Raw genomic sequence first — 16,095 nt, 5'->3', positions numbered from 1 at the left:
CCTAGGTTATACCAAGGGGATGAGCACCAGCTATGAGTAAGATTTAAAGCTTTAAAGCTTTCCAGGTTATTTCAAAGTGTAGCAAGATTAGGGAACCACTGGCACAAAAACTCCAGAAAGATGAAAAAGCAATACAGATTATGTAAGTTGATATTATGAAGCTATTAGTGTGAAATAAACTATTATTTTGCTATAAAATAACTATTTCATATAGTTTAATTTAAAATACAATAGTGTCTACTAAAATTTTTGCAGAAGAATGTATTTGCCTTTCATTACATATTTTGCAGAGACCATATCTTTGTTTTAGAGAATACAGACAACAGAAAAGTTTATAGGCAGAAAAATAACTTCTAAATTGAATTCATTTTTTAGCCTCACTTTAACTTTGTTTTTTAGTCTTGAAGTTTGGCAGAACAGAATTTAAAACCATTATATCACCTTTCTCATATGCAGATGAAAACATTGCACTGTAAGTTTGCATTTATTATTTTTTTCAGAGTTTCAATTTATTTTATTGAAGTTAAATGAACTGCTATGGTTAGTAGGGACATTTTGAACACTTTGTCTTTTGATTTTAAAAACACATTCCAAGGTCGAATTCATGGCAAGTAAACTAATTGTGCCCAGAGAAATTGAAAATGATGAGAAGAATTGGTTTAGCCGAATGTTATATAAATTTGCCCCTCAGCATCCTTTTGCTAATAAATCCAGAGATTACACTTCTGTTGCAAACCTGCCCTGAATGAGTTAGCATAATGAAGATGCTTTCATGTTAAGCAGTAATGTCTCTCTGCCAGAGAAGCCTCTTCTTGGCTCTCTGATAGGCTGGAACAGATCCAATTTATCCTGACTAATAAACAAGTCAGGGTTCCACCTGTTGCGTGGAAGATGCTGGTGGGGCACAGCTGAAACAATCTAAAACTTAAAAAATTAGAGAACCATAAGCATATACTATGCTTATGCTTTTTTGAGTTTCAAAATATTTTCAACAGTAAATTCTAATTCCTAAGTATTAAGGCAAATATGTTGACAGAAGAAATGATGAAATGACCTGCTTTAACTCTATGGCTCAAAAAATATTTATTAAAACCTACTTGAATATTATATGTAAAATATCATCACCTTTACTGGGATTAGTGATTCACTGTAAATTTCTGAGGGTAAATTTACATTTCCAGAAGCCCCACCTAGGTTTTTAATTTTTTCATATATATTATGAGATACAGAAATGCAAGCAAAAGAAAAATAAAGAGAGGGATAAATTAAACTAATGATTAAAATATACAATATACTGTTTAACTTTTTTCACTTCTATAGTGGTGTTGAACTTTTCAGATATGACATAGGTTTCTATTTTTATTAGTTTATGTTTCAAATTCTTTGGGATCCTGCTTAGCAAAAATTCCATTTTGTTCTTATTACCTCCTTTTGTATTTGAAAGTGATATTTGCTACTCATAAGAAAAATCTTTCTTAAACAGTCATTTCAGATGTAAGGTATGTAAAGAAGCCTTGGCTCATTTAGTTTAATATATATTTCTTTTAAAATATTTTGAACCATTCTTTAACTAGTGGAATAACATATTAAAGGCATTATTTTTAAGTATTATTCTGTATCAGGCATTTTTCTAGGCATTTTAAATTTATTGTTTTACTTGATCATCTTAATCTTCCAATGAGATTATTAGCTCTTGTTTTTAGGTGAGCAATTAATGCTCAGAGTTCATATATTTTGTCCACATATGTCAGGTAAATTGCAAAATCCAACTTTGAACAACTATTTATTTGACTGAATGTCCACGTTTTCTCACTCTGGGAGAAATGGACAATTTTATTAAACGTGTCGGAAGGTTCCAAAGAAATAACGAATATTATTTATATATTTATATTATTTATTTTATTATTTTTTATTATACTTTAAGTTCTAGGGTACATGTGCACAACGTGCAGGTTTGCTACATATGTATACATGTGCCATGTTGGTGTGCTGCACCCATTAACTCGTTATTTACATTAGGTATATCTCCTAATGCTATCCCTCCCTCTTCCTCCCATCCGACAACAGTCCCCAGTGTGTGATGTTCCCTTTCCTGTGTCCAAGTGTTCTCATTGTTTGATTCCCACCTATGAGTGAGAACATGCTGTGTTTGGTTTTTTGTCCTTGCGATAGTTTGCTGAGAATGATGGCTTCCAGCTTCATCCATATCCCTACAAAGGACATGAACTCATCCTTTTTATGAGTGCACAGTATTCCATGGTGTATATATGCCATATTTTCTGAATCCAGTCTATCACTGATGGGCATTTGGGTTGGTTCCAAGTCTTTGCTATCGTGAATAATGCCACAATAAACATACGTGTACATGTGTCTTTATAGCAGCATGATTTATAATCCTTTGGGTATGTACTCAGTAATGAAATGGCCAGGTCAAATGCTATTTCTAGCTCTAGATCCTTGAGGAATGGCCACACTGTCTTCCACAATGGTTGAACTAGTTTACAGTCCCACCAACAGTGTAAAAGTGTTCCTATTTCTCCATATCCTCTCCAGCACCTGTTGCTTCCTGACGTTTTAATGATCACCATTCTAACTAGTGTGAGATGGTATCTCATTGTGGTTTTGATTTGCATTTCTCTGGTGGCCAGTGATGATGAGCATTTTTTCATGGATCTCTTGGCTACATAAATGTCTTCTTTTGAGAAGTGTCTGTCCACATTCTTTGCCCACTTTTTGATGGGGTTGTTTGTTTTTTTCTTGTAAATTTGAGTTCTTTGTAGATTCTAGATATTAGCCCTTTGTCAGATGAGTAGATTGCAAAAATGTTCTCCCAGTCTGTAGGTTGCCTGTTCACTCTGGTGGTAGTTTCTTCTGCTGTGCAGAAGCTTTTTAGTTTAATTAGATCCCGTTTGTCAGTTTTGGATTTTGTTGCCATTGCTTTTGATGTTTTAGACATGAAATCCTTGCCCATACCTATGTCCTGAATGGTATTGCCTAGGTTTTCTTCTAGGGTTTTTATGGTTTTAGGTCTAACATTTAAGTCTTTAATGCATCTTGAATTGTTTTTTTCTTTAAGATGTAAGGAAGGGATCTAGTTTCATCTTTCTACATATTGATAGCCAGTTTTCCCAGCACCATTTGTTAAATAGAGAATCCTTTCCCCATTTCTTGTTTTTGTTGGGTTTGTCAAAGATCAGATGGTTGTAGATGTGTGGTATTGTTTCTGAGGGCTCTGTTCTGTTCCATTGGTCTATATCTCTGTTTTGGTAACAGTACCATGCTGTTTTCGTTACTGTAGCCTTGTAGTAGAGTTTGTAGTCAGGCAGCGTGATGCCTCCAGCTTTGTTCTTTTGACTTAAGATTGTCTTGGTAATGCGGGCTCTTTTTTGGTTCCATATGAACTTTAAAGTAGTTTTTTTTTTTTTTTTTTTTTCCAGTTCTGTAAAGAAAGTCATTGGTAGCTTGATGGGGGTGCACTGAATCTATAAATTACCTTGGAAAAAGAAGGCCATTACATAATGGTAAAGGGATCAATTCAACAAGAAGAGCTAACTATCCTGAATATATATGCACCCAATACAGGATCACCGAGATTCATAAAGCAAGTCCTTAGAGACCTACAAAGAGACTTAGACTCTCACACAATAATAATGGGAGACTTTAACTTCCCACTGTCAACATTAGACAGATCAACGAGACAAAAAGTTAACAAGGATATCCAGGAATTGAATCGACTCTGCACTAAGCTGACCTAATAGACATCTATAGAACTCTTCACCCCAAATCATCAGAATATACATTCTTCTCAGCACCACATCACACTTATTCCAAAAGTGACCAAACAGTTGGAATTAAAGCAGTCCTCAGCAAATATAAAAGAACAGAAATTACAACCAACTGTCTCTCGGACCATAGTGCAATCAAATTAGAACTCAGAATTCAGAAACTCACTCAAAAACACTCAACTACATGGAAACTAAACAACCTGCTCCTGAATGAGTACTGGGTACATACTAAAATGAAGACAGAAATAAAGATGTTCTTTGAAACCAGTGAGAACAAATAAACAACATACCAGAATCTCTGGGACACATATAAAGCAGTGTGTAGAGGGAAATTTATAGCACTAAATGCCCACAAGAGAAAACAGGAAAGATGTAAAATTGACACCCTAACATCTCAATTAAAAGAACTAGAGAAACAAAGGCAAACACATTCAAAAGCTAGCAGAAGGAAAGAAATAACTATGATCAGAGCACAACTGAAGAAGATGGAGACACAAAAAACCCTCCAAAAAAATCAATGAATCCAGGAGCTGTTTTTTTAAAAAAAAAATCAACAAAACTGATAGACCACTAGCAAGACTAATAAAGAAGAAAAGACAGAAGAATCAAATAGACACAATAAAAATAATAAAGGAATACAAACTACCATCAGAGAAAATTATAAACAACACTACACAAATAAACTAGAAAATCTAGAAGAAATGGATAAATTCCTGGACACATACACCCTCCCAAGAATAAACCAGGAAGAAGTTGAATCCCTGAATGGACCAATAACAGGCCCTGAAACTGAGGCAATAGTTAACAGCCTATCAACTAACAGAAGTCCAGGACCAAACGGATTCACAGTCAAATTCTACCAGAGGTACAAGGAGGAGCTGGTACCATTCCTTCTGAAACTATTACAATCAATAGAAAAAAGAAAACCCTCCTTAACTCATTTTATGAGGCCAGCATCATCCTGATGCCAAAGTGTGACAGAGACACAACAAAAAAAGAGAATTTTAGACTAATATCCCTGATGAACATTGATGCAAAAATCCTCCATAAAATACTGGCTAACCGAATACAGCAGCACATCAAAATGCTTCTCCACCATGATCAAGTGGGCTTCATCCCTGGGATGCAAGGCTGGTTCAACATATGCAAATCAGTAAATGTAATTTGTCATATAAACAGAACCAAAGACAAAAACCACATGATTATCTCAACGGATGCAGAAAAGGCCTTTGACAAAATTCCACAGCCCTTCATGCTAAAAACTCTCAATTAAATTAGATATTGATGGGACATATCTCAAAATAATAAGAGCTATTTATGACAAACCCATAGCCAATATCATACTGAATGGGCAAAAACTGGAAGCATTCCCTTTGAAACCTAGCACAAGACAGGGATACCGTCTCTCACCACTCCTATCCAACATAGTGTTGGAAATTCTGGCCAGGGCAACCAGGCAGGAGAAAGAAATAAAGGGTATTCAGTTAGGAAAATAAGAAGTCAAATTGTCCCTGTTTGCAGATGACATGATTGTATATTTAGAAAACCCCATTGTCTCAGCCCATAATCTCCTTAAGCTGATAATCAACTTCAGCAAAGTCTCAGGATAAAAAATCAATGTGCAAAAATCACAAGCATTCTTATACACCAATAACAGACAAACAGAGCGCCAAATCATGAGTGAACTTCCATTCACAATTGCTTAAAAGAGAATACAATTCCTAGGAATCCAACTTAAAAGGAATACTAATGATTTATTACTGGAGATAAAATATAGAAAGCTGAATGCGACAATTTTTTTTTAAGTAAAAAAAATTGTCTGAATGGTTCAAAATGTTAAGTTTACACAAGTTCATGGTAATAAATAGCTACTTTGTTGTGTGTACATACACAAAGTGGATGCTTATCAATTCGTTGCAAAATATTTAATTTGACACAAACATTTTATCTGTGCAGTTGCTGTTCAATTACAGCCAATTAGAACAGAACACTAAGTTATAAAAATGTTGGTGATTGCGTCATCAAAATAGACAATTCTGAACAGATGTTAGTACCTTCTTTTTGCTAACTGGAAATGGAAATTAAGAGCAGAAAGAGAAAATGTTACCTTTATAGAATATAGATCTAGTCTACCTTTGTTTTTTCAAAATCCCAAAAAGGTAGGATCTGGATAAAATAAAAGTAGCACTGAGGCTTTGTCTGACTAAACGGAGAAGTATCTGAAGGAGCTTGCAAATGCTATGCCTATTCCTTCTTTGGAAACACTTGATTTTTTTCTGTCATTGAGCTTGGGGATGTCAAATAATTTTAAATTCTTGGTTGCTGGAATAAGCTACTGTAGAAACATACATGCATAGGTCTACTAAGGTACTTTGATAATCAGAAGGCACCTTGTACAGATGATACAGGTCGCTTTACATATTTTTTAAATTACTCCACCAAGGCTCAGAGAGATGGTTTTTATTAAATTTCTGAAGCTAAGGTCATCAATGCTCTGTCCTTCTTAGTACCAACAATATTTAAATAAAAATGTCTTCCATAGATTTGTGTGTAGATTTAAAAGAAGGTCACTAATGAGGTTTAAGAAAAAAGAACTATGTGAGGATTGAGTAGTTCTATTTATGGTATTTTTTTCCATGTACTAATATGGCTTCATCCATATCAGTAAAGGAAGTATCTAGGTGTTAACATTTGGCTTTTATTTACAAAGCATTAAGGTTTTTAAACTGGGAAATAAATTATTGTTTTACACTTTTAAAATATTACCTTGATTGCTGGGTAGAGAATTAACTCTGGATTATAAATCAATCAGGGAAACACATTAGGAAGCTATTTCTGTAAACTAGAGGTGATATAATGATGACAGTTGATGGAAAAGAGGATGAATTTGGAGATATATATATATATATATATATGCACACACATATATATTAGTAAAAGTTGGAGTGATAGATAAGATCTTAGCTAAACAGAGGAACAAAGAATTTCTTTAAATTGTGTTTTCCAAAAAAAGATAAGGATTTAGGTATATACAGTGAGGAAAGGGTAGGAATGTAAAATGTTATATATTTAAGAAAATAAGAGAAGAGAAAGTATTCCAATGATGTACTTTTTTTTCCTTGGAGGAGGCATTTTGAAAGGTTAAAATTTATCATTTGTGGAGTATGTATGTATGTATTTATTTATTTATTTATTTATTTATTTATCATACTTTAAGTTCTGGGGTACATGTGCAGAACGTGCAGGTTTGTTACATAGGTATACATGTGCCATGGTGATTTGCTGCACCCATCAACCCATCATCTACATTAGATATTTATCCTCCCCTAGCTCTCCGCCCCCCAACAGGCCCTGGGGTGTGATGTCTCCCTCCCTGTGTCCATGTGTTCCCATTGTCCAACTCCCATGTATGAGTGAGAATATGTGGTGTTTGGTTTTCTGTTCTTGTGTTAGTTTGCCGAGAATGATGGTTTCCAGCTTCATCCATGTCCTTGCAAAGGACATGAACTCATCCTTTTTTATGGCCACATAGTATTCCATGATGTATATGTGCCACATTTACTTATCCAGTCTATCATTGATGGGCATTCAGGTTGGTTACATGTCTTTGCTATTGTAAACTGTGCCACAATAAACATACATGTGCATGTGTCTTTACAGTAGAATGATTTATAATCCTTTCGGTATATACCCAGTAATGGGATTGCTGGGTCAAATGATGTTTCCAGTTCTAGATCCTTGAGGAAACACCACACTGTCTTCCACAATGGTTGAACTAATTTACACTCCCACAAACAGTATAAAAGAGCTCCTGTTTCTCCACATCATCTCCAGAATCTGTTGTTTCCTGACTTATTAATGATCACCATACTAACTGGCATGAGATGGTTTCTCATTGTGTTTTTGATTTGCATATTTCTAATGACCAGTGGTGATGAACTTTCTTTCATGTTTGTTGGCTGCGTAAATGTCTTCTTTTGAGAAATGTCTGTTCGTATCCTTCACCCACTTTTTGATGGGGTGGTTGTTTTTTTCTTGTAAATTTGTTTAAGTTCTTTCTAGATTCTGGATATTAGCCCTTTGCCAGATGGATACATTGCAAAAATTTTCTCCCATTCTCTAGGTTGCCTGTTCAGTCTGATGATAGTTTCTTTTGCTGTGCACAAGCTCTTTAGTTTAATTAGTTCCCATTTGTCAATTTTGGCTTTTGTTGCCGTTGCTTTTGGTGTTTTAGTCATAAAGTCTTTGTCCATGCCTATGCCCTGAATGGTATTGCCTAGGTTTTCTTCTAGGGTGTTCATGGTTTTAGGTCTTACATTTATGCCTTTAATAAATCTTGAGTTAATTTTTGTATAAGGTGTAAGGAAAGGGTCCAGTTTTAGTTTTCCACATATGGCTAGCCAATTTTCCCAGCACCATATATGAAATAGGGAATCCTTTCCCCATTGCTTGTTTTTGTCAAGTTTGTCAAAGATCAGATGTTTGTAGATGTGTGATGTTATTTCTGAGACATGTGTTCTGTTCCATTGGTTTGTATATCTGTTTTGGTACCAGTACAATGCTGTTTTGGTTACTGTAGCATTGTAGTATAGCTTGAAGTCAGGTAGCGTGATGCTTCCAGCTTTGTTCTTTTTTCTTAGGATTGTCTTGGCTATATGGACTTTTTTTGGTTTCATATGAAATTTAAAGTAGTTTATTTTCCTTCTAATTCTGTGAAGAAAGTCAATGGTAGCTTGGTGGTGATAGCATTGCATCTATAAATTACTTTGAATAGTATGGCTATTTTTATGATATTGATTCTTCCTATCCATGAGCATGGAATGTTTTTCCATTTGTTTGTGTCCTCTCTCGTTTTCTTGAGCAGTGGTTTGTAGCTCTCTTTGAAGAGTTCCTTCACATCCCTTGTAAGTTGTATTCCTAGGTCTTTTATTATCCGTGTAGCAATTGTGAATGAGAGTTCACTCATGATTTGACTGTTTGCCTATTATTGGTATATAGGAATGCTTGTGCTTTTTGCACACTGATTTTGTATCCTGAGAATTTGTTGAAGTTTTTTATCAGCTTAAGGAGGTTTTGGGCTGAGACAATAGGGTTTTCTAAATATACAATCATGTCATCTGCAAATAGAGACAATGTGACTTCCTCTCTTCCTATTTGAATATGCTTTATTTCTTTCTATTGCCTGATTGCCCTGGCCAGAACTTCCAATACTGTGTTGAATAGGAATGGTGAGAGAGGGCATCCTTGTCTTATGCCAGTTTTCCAAGGGAGTGCTTCCAACTTTTGCCCATTCGGTATAATATTTGCTATGGGTTTGTCATAAACAACTCTTATTATTTTGAGATATGTTCCATCAATACCTAGTTTATTGAGTGTTTTCAGCATGAAGCAGTGTTGAATTTTATTGAAGGTCTTTTCTGCATCTATTGAGATTATCATCTAGTTTTTGTCATTGTTCTGTTTGTGTGATGGACTACATTTATTGACTTGCATATATTGAATGAGTCTTGCATCCCAGTGATGAAGCTGATGTGATCCTTGTTGATGAGCTTTTTGACGTTCTGCTGGATTTGGTTTGCCAGTATTTGATTGAGAATTTTCACATAGATGTTCATCAGGGGTATTGGTCTGAAATTTTCTTTTTATGTTGTGTCTCTGCCAGGTTTTGGTATCAGGATGATGCTGGACTCAAAATGAGTTAGGGAGGAGTTCCTTTTTTTTCTGTTTTTTTTTTTTAATAGTTTCAGAAGGAATGCTACCAGCTCCTCTTTGTACCTCTGGTAGGATTTGGCTGTGAATCCATCTTGACCTAGACTTTTTTGTGGTTGTTAGGCCTTTAATTACTGCCTCAATTTCAGAACTTTTTATTGGCCTATTCAGGAATTCAGCTTCTTCCTGGTTTAGAATTGGGAGGGTGTAGGTATCCAGGAATTTTAACAAAATAAAAAATAAATCTCTTTGTGTGTAATAATGAAGTTATAGCCCTACCCTGTTTAAGAAGAAAAACAAGCAAACAAGAAAAAACCAATTTCACAGATTAGAAATGAAGCAAATCCAATTCTTATATAACAGTACAATTTCTTCAACTAATTTTATAACAGCATGACATAAGAAAAAAAAATCACAGGTTACTTGTTGTTCTCTTGCTACACAGGAAAAAATATAAATTAAAAAATTTCAGATTTTCAAGCCTAGTTACAATCTGACAGAATAAAAAAGAACTGAGAATTGCACTTTGGGAATACAAGAGAATACAAATTCTCTTCCACTAAAGGTTTAACTATAAGGAAAGTAATTTAATTTGCAGTGTAGAGAAGTAAGTTTTAATTATAGTTTTTATATTTGGTTATTCTTGGAATTTAATTGATGAATGCCATAATATCATTCTAGATAGTCTATTAAACAATTTGGTATTTCTCAAAGCTGTTCGTTGAAACCCTCCTTTGACAAACATTGTGTAAACACAGCAAGATGGTCAATTGAACCATAAATCCGCTACATGTTTAATTTAAAACAAAATTTGTACCTGATAAAGAATAGAAACCATAGCTCTTAGCTCTATATCATGTTATACATAATTTATAAAAATCTTAAGGCAGTTGCAACACCTGAAATTAAATAGGAAGTAAAGTTATTCCCTGAAGGTAGTAGAGATTATTGTAATAAATATATTGAAAAATAAATACACAAATGGTAAATACTATTTACTAGTTACTCAGCAGCTGTGTTCTCATTACAAATCCCTCACCACATTTCTCAGAATACTACTTTATCCTCTTGAATATGATGCTTCTAGAATAAGTAAATTGTACTCTTATAAAAATATGTTTTACATGACAAACATGACTTTTAGAGTGACTGAAGTAGATCTGTTGAAAATGTTGTGAAGCATCATTATCCCCAAAGGATAAGGGCATTGATTTATTTAGAAATGTTAATGGGTTCAATTATTCATTTGACAAATACATTTAGTGTCTACGATATACCAGGTACCTGCCTAGATGCTGGGGAACTATTAGAGAGCAAAACAAACATCCTCACTTTCATGGGGCTTATAAAAGTTATACGTAGTCACTAAATAAAAGTTTTGCACAAAATAAAATCAAGAAGAAAATACACTGAATAAAACTTTTGTTAGTGTCTGACTAATCTTTACTCTTTCCCTTTCTGGTACAGTCTCATATATCTATCCCATGGACTAATGTTATATGTATCTTATTAAAATCCTTTTTATTTCAAGTCCAGACAAGAAAACAAATCTGGATCTTGTAGCTAAATTCACTCATTATGACACAAATGTACTACATGCTAGGATCTGTGCTGAGAAAAACAGTTAGGAGCACAAGCAATTGGTTCTAGGCCCTTATTCACACAATTTACAGGCTAAAAGGTAGGAAGGACTTTCATTTCACACACACAGTGTGGCTGTTTTTTTTTTTTTTTTTTGCAGGAATATACATGAATGTCTAGAAGAGGAAAGAAGTATCGAGACTAACACCTCAAAGTCTTAAATGCAACTCAATTCACCCCTTCACATATCCCAAGTTGACTTCCATCATGACCCAAAATATCAGCCACTCTGAAGTCCTTCCCACCAATACTCTGCTATTTACATTGCCTTTTGTATTAGTTTCTCTTATATCAACTTCCATTGCTTTCACCCTTCTAAGAATTGTCTTTCCTCAGGAACTTTCTACTGTGTTACAAAACAAACAAAAAACAGCTACAGTCTCAACTCTTTCCAAAGTTTTCTCCCCTTTTTAGTATTAAACAAAACTCGCCTTTCTGTCCTGCCTTATTAAGGACTGCTGCTTATGCTGGCATGGTGGATGAAATGCAGCCATTACTAATGATGCTTTTAGATCATTCAGGTTCTATGGAAAAAAAAAAAAAAAAAAACGAAAAGCAAACAAACAAATGAGAAATGCATTTATTTGGGACGTGTGGCTAACCACCAGCTTCTTGTTGCCTCTTCTAACTCACTGAAGACCTTAGCTGCATTATCTTTTTCTCCATTCTCTGCAGGTTTTGTAACTTTTCTGAGAACTGCCTACGATCCACTCAAACAAAGCTTTGTCCTCTCAGTTCTTTGACTTAATAATCTTAACCTCAGATTTTTTAACATAATAGAAACTGGTTATGACTCTGAAGACTAAGCTGATTTCTCTTTGTGAGTTTGTTCTAAAATCATCCATCTTATTATTTAAGTCAATAACAGATGTGATCTCCTTTGACTCTTCTCTACCTTTCATCTTCACTTATTAAAAATTCCAGCTCCTAAATTTCTTTTGAATCTGTGTTTGTTCTTATTTATTCACTGTCACCACTCTAGACCATGCCACCATACATTATGTTGAAATTCCGCTAAAGAAACTTGAGAGAAAGTATTAATACAGTTCTCAATTATTCCACTGTACTAAAAATACTGGTTTCTAGTGTTTTTTCCATTGTACTAAAAATATCTTGGGATGCTATTGTCTTTTAGCTTTCAGTAAAGCACCAAATAGAATGCTGGTAATTACTTTCACATGCAGCTCACCAGGGATATGAAATATATAACATAGAAAAATTACAAAATATTAGAGGTTACAGAAACACTTTGTAAACATTATTTTCTTACATAGCTTAACTGTAGATTGGAATCTATGAAATATGTAGCATTTTTGTTCTTCAGCATCTTACCAATAAATGATTGTAATGATTGTCTCATTTTTGTGAGAGGCACATTGTTTGCTGAAATTTCCTAAGTTGTTCATATCTAAGCTCTATAACTTGAGCTATAGGCCAGACAATCCCAACACTCAATTTTATGTCATCAGGAATGCAAAAATAAGGTGTTTGCATTAGATAATTCCAAATATTCACATCAAAGTCAACCAGAAAATTATGGAATGAAAATTACTGCAAGCCTTTTGCTAGATGTTAAGTCTATGACTATATGACATCCAAAATTTTGATATGTGAAGGTTTCTATTTAAGAGATAGATGCTCCCGGACTTCTAATACACTATTGAGAGCTCAACCTTAATTGTTCAATATGTGGCTGTTTCTGTGTTGGTACTGAGTGAAATACAGCATTTTACAGGCTATATTTCTGCTTGAAGAAGACTGTAATTGTTTTTCTATGTCAGTGATATTAGACAGCACCAAAAATGTCATCAGGTAGAGATATTATGCCAATAACCCATCCTTCTTTCTCTCGGAGCACAAAATTTGACATTAAATTTGCTATATTGGTTTTATAAAGCTCTTGACATAATAAGACTTGCTTATACTTCTGAAGAGTGATATTTCTGTGATTTTGAGCTTTTAACATTTTTGAAAAATAAAATCCATCAATTTTTTATTAAAAGGAATTATTTTATATTCATGCTTCTGAGGGAAAATTTCAATTGGTGTATCAAAAATTACCATATTTTGTTTAAAATAATGAAAAGCTTTTGTTGACTTCATATTATGGTTTGATAAAGTTTTATAACAGAATGTGAACTACGTCCTGGAGGCAAGTATATACTCCCAATAAGAACATCAAATTTATGGGCATTTTTAATATTATCTGCTTGAAATTTTTCTTTTTAAACCTGTATTTTGAAAATAGTTGACTTGCTTTAGAATACTGTATATAATCGTTAATCCCAGTGCAATTCTTAGAAAAGTTAAAATTATTGCTCAAAATCACAGAGCTAGAAGGTGATGGAAGATGGATTGAATGCCAGGTCCTTGAGTCTTTGAGCACAATATCATTTTAATCCAATTTTGCTTTTCAGCATTCCCATAGGTTAAGGAAATTCACTGTATCTCATTATAAATATTGCAAGCATAGTAAATTATGGTATTACAAATTAAAATAGAACTAAGTTCTTTTCAGTGGAACAATCAATCACCAAAAAGTTTAAGAAGAAATAATCTCTTCATCAGGATATACGGAACAAACAAACAAACAAACAAAATTCTCAAGAAGAAATCTTTCTCATATAGAATTGTTTACTAAATAAGTTTGTTAGCCAGTAGAGGGATGGAAAAAGTAACTTTTAACTTATTTTGGAGGCTTAAAGTGAGCTCAGGCTCCCTACTACTTACGTGATTTACAGCAGCATGCATTGCAGTTTACACAGGAAGAGACAATGCTCCAGAGTCAGCATTTGGTTAGACTTGCAGTTAGCATCATGTGGACCCTACGTCTGGATAAAAGTTGGGCAATTCTCAAGTAGATATTACAGCACTTGCTGGGTTCTTACACTTCAGTAGTGCAGGCATAGAGCATTTTTCTTTAATATTTTATCCAATCAGCATAAATTGCATGCCTCTAACCCCAACAATGAACATACAATTCTAACTTCACTTATGCAGATGAACCAGTTACTAATTTTCTTAGTGGAGAGTTGTTTCTGATATTCATCATGTTAAATAGCAAAATTTCTAGTTGATAGCTCAAACCCTTATAGTATGTTTACGTCTAACATTGTTATCTGTTTATTTAAAATCAATTGTATAGTGCATAACAGCTGTGTTTGTCTATTTAAAAAATACAAAGTAAATTTGTAAGATACATGAGAGAAGAAGGTCTTCTCTTGTATCTTTTGTGCATATAATCATTATTATGTTGGATGTTTTTGTTTTCTTCTGTGTCTCTTTACCCAACCTTCAGTGGGAGGGGTAAATGCAGGCCTCTGCATGTAACTACAGATTGGACTCATGAAGTGCTATTAGTCTTCTTCATTTTCCATTCCTGTGATACCATCTTCAAATCTCAGATCACAATTAAAAACGAGCTTAATTAAATTAGCTGGGTGGGGTGGCACGTGCCTATAATCCTAGCTACTTAGGAGGCTGAGGTGGGAAGATTGCTTGAGCCAAGGAAATTAAGGCTGTAGTGAGCTCTGGTTGTGCCACTGTACTCTAGCTTGGGCAACAATGTGAGACCTTGTCTCTAAAATATGAATAAATAAAATAGCTTGATGTGCAGAGTAACTAATTTATAATGATTAGCAAATATTTACTTAATGAAATATTATCCAATGAAATTTATTTATAGGACTGAAGTAGATATATTTTTTAATTGTATATCTTATGACTAAGGGAGCCAAATAATAATCTGCGTTTCATTAATTATATAATAAAAGCATTTATTACTTTTTCTGCTCTCTCTTTTCATGATGTTTATTTTTCTCATTCCAAATAAAATAATAAAAGTACTGGCTAGGGCAATCAGGCAAGAGAAAGAAATCAAGGGTATCCAGTTAGGAAAAGAAGAAGTCAAATTGTCCCTGTTTGCAGATGACATGATTGTATATTTAGAAAACCCCATTGTCTCAGCCCAAAATCTCCTGAAGCTGATAAGAAACTTCAGCAAAGTCTCAGGATACAAAATTAATGTGCAAACATCACAAGCATTCTTATACACCAGTAACAGACAAACAGAGAGCCAAATCAGGAATGAACTTCCATTCACAATTGCTTCAAAGAGAATAAAATACCTAGGAATCCAACTTACAAGGGATGTAAAGGACCTCTTCAAGGAGAACTACAAACCACTGCTCAGTGAAATCAAAGAGAACACTAACAAATGGAAGAACATACCATGCTCATGGATAGGAAGAATCAATATTGTGAAGATGGCCATACTGCCCAAGGTAATGTATAGATTCAATGCCATTCCCATCAAGCTACCGATGTGTTTCTTCACAGAATTGGAAAAAACGGCTTTAAAGTTCATATGGAACCAAAAAAGAGCATTGCCAAGAATATCCTAAGTCATAAGAACAAAGCTGGAGGCATCACGCTACCTGACTTCAAACTATACTACAAGGCTACAGTAATCAAAACAGCATGGTACTGGTACCAAAACAGAGATATAGACCAATGGAACAGAATAGAGTTCTCAGAAATGATACCACACATCTACAGCCATCTGATCCTTAACAAACCTGAGAGAAACAAGAAATGGGGAAAGGATTCCCTATTTAATAAATGGTGCTGGGAAAATTGGCTGGCCATAAGTAGAAAGCTGAAACTGGATCCTTTCCTTACTCCTTATACGAAAATTAATTCAAGATGGATTAGAGACTTAAATGTTAGACCTAATACCATAAAAACCCTAGAAGAAAACCTAGGTAATACCATTCAGGACATAGGCATGGGCAAGGACTTCATGTCTAAAACACCAAAAGCAACGGCAGCAAAAGCCAAAATTGATAAATGGGATCTAATTAAACTAAAGAGTTTCTGCACAGCAAAAGAAACTACCATCAGAGTGAACAGGCAACCTACAGAATGGGAGAAAATTTTTGCAATCTACTCATCTGACAAA

This window comes from Trachypithecus francoisi, unplaced genomic scaffold (genome assembly GCF_009764315.1).
Source record: "Trachypithecus francoisi isolate TF-2019V2 unplaced genomic scaffold, Tfra_2.0 Lachesis_group0, whole genome shotgun sequence".
Classification (NCBI taxonomy): domain Eukaryota; kingdom Metazoa; phylum Chordata; class Mammalia; order Primates; family Cercopithecidae; genus Trachypithecus; species Trachypithecus francoisi.
Note: the sequence above shows the minus strand (reverse complement) of the source record.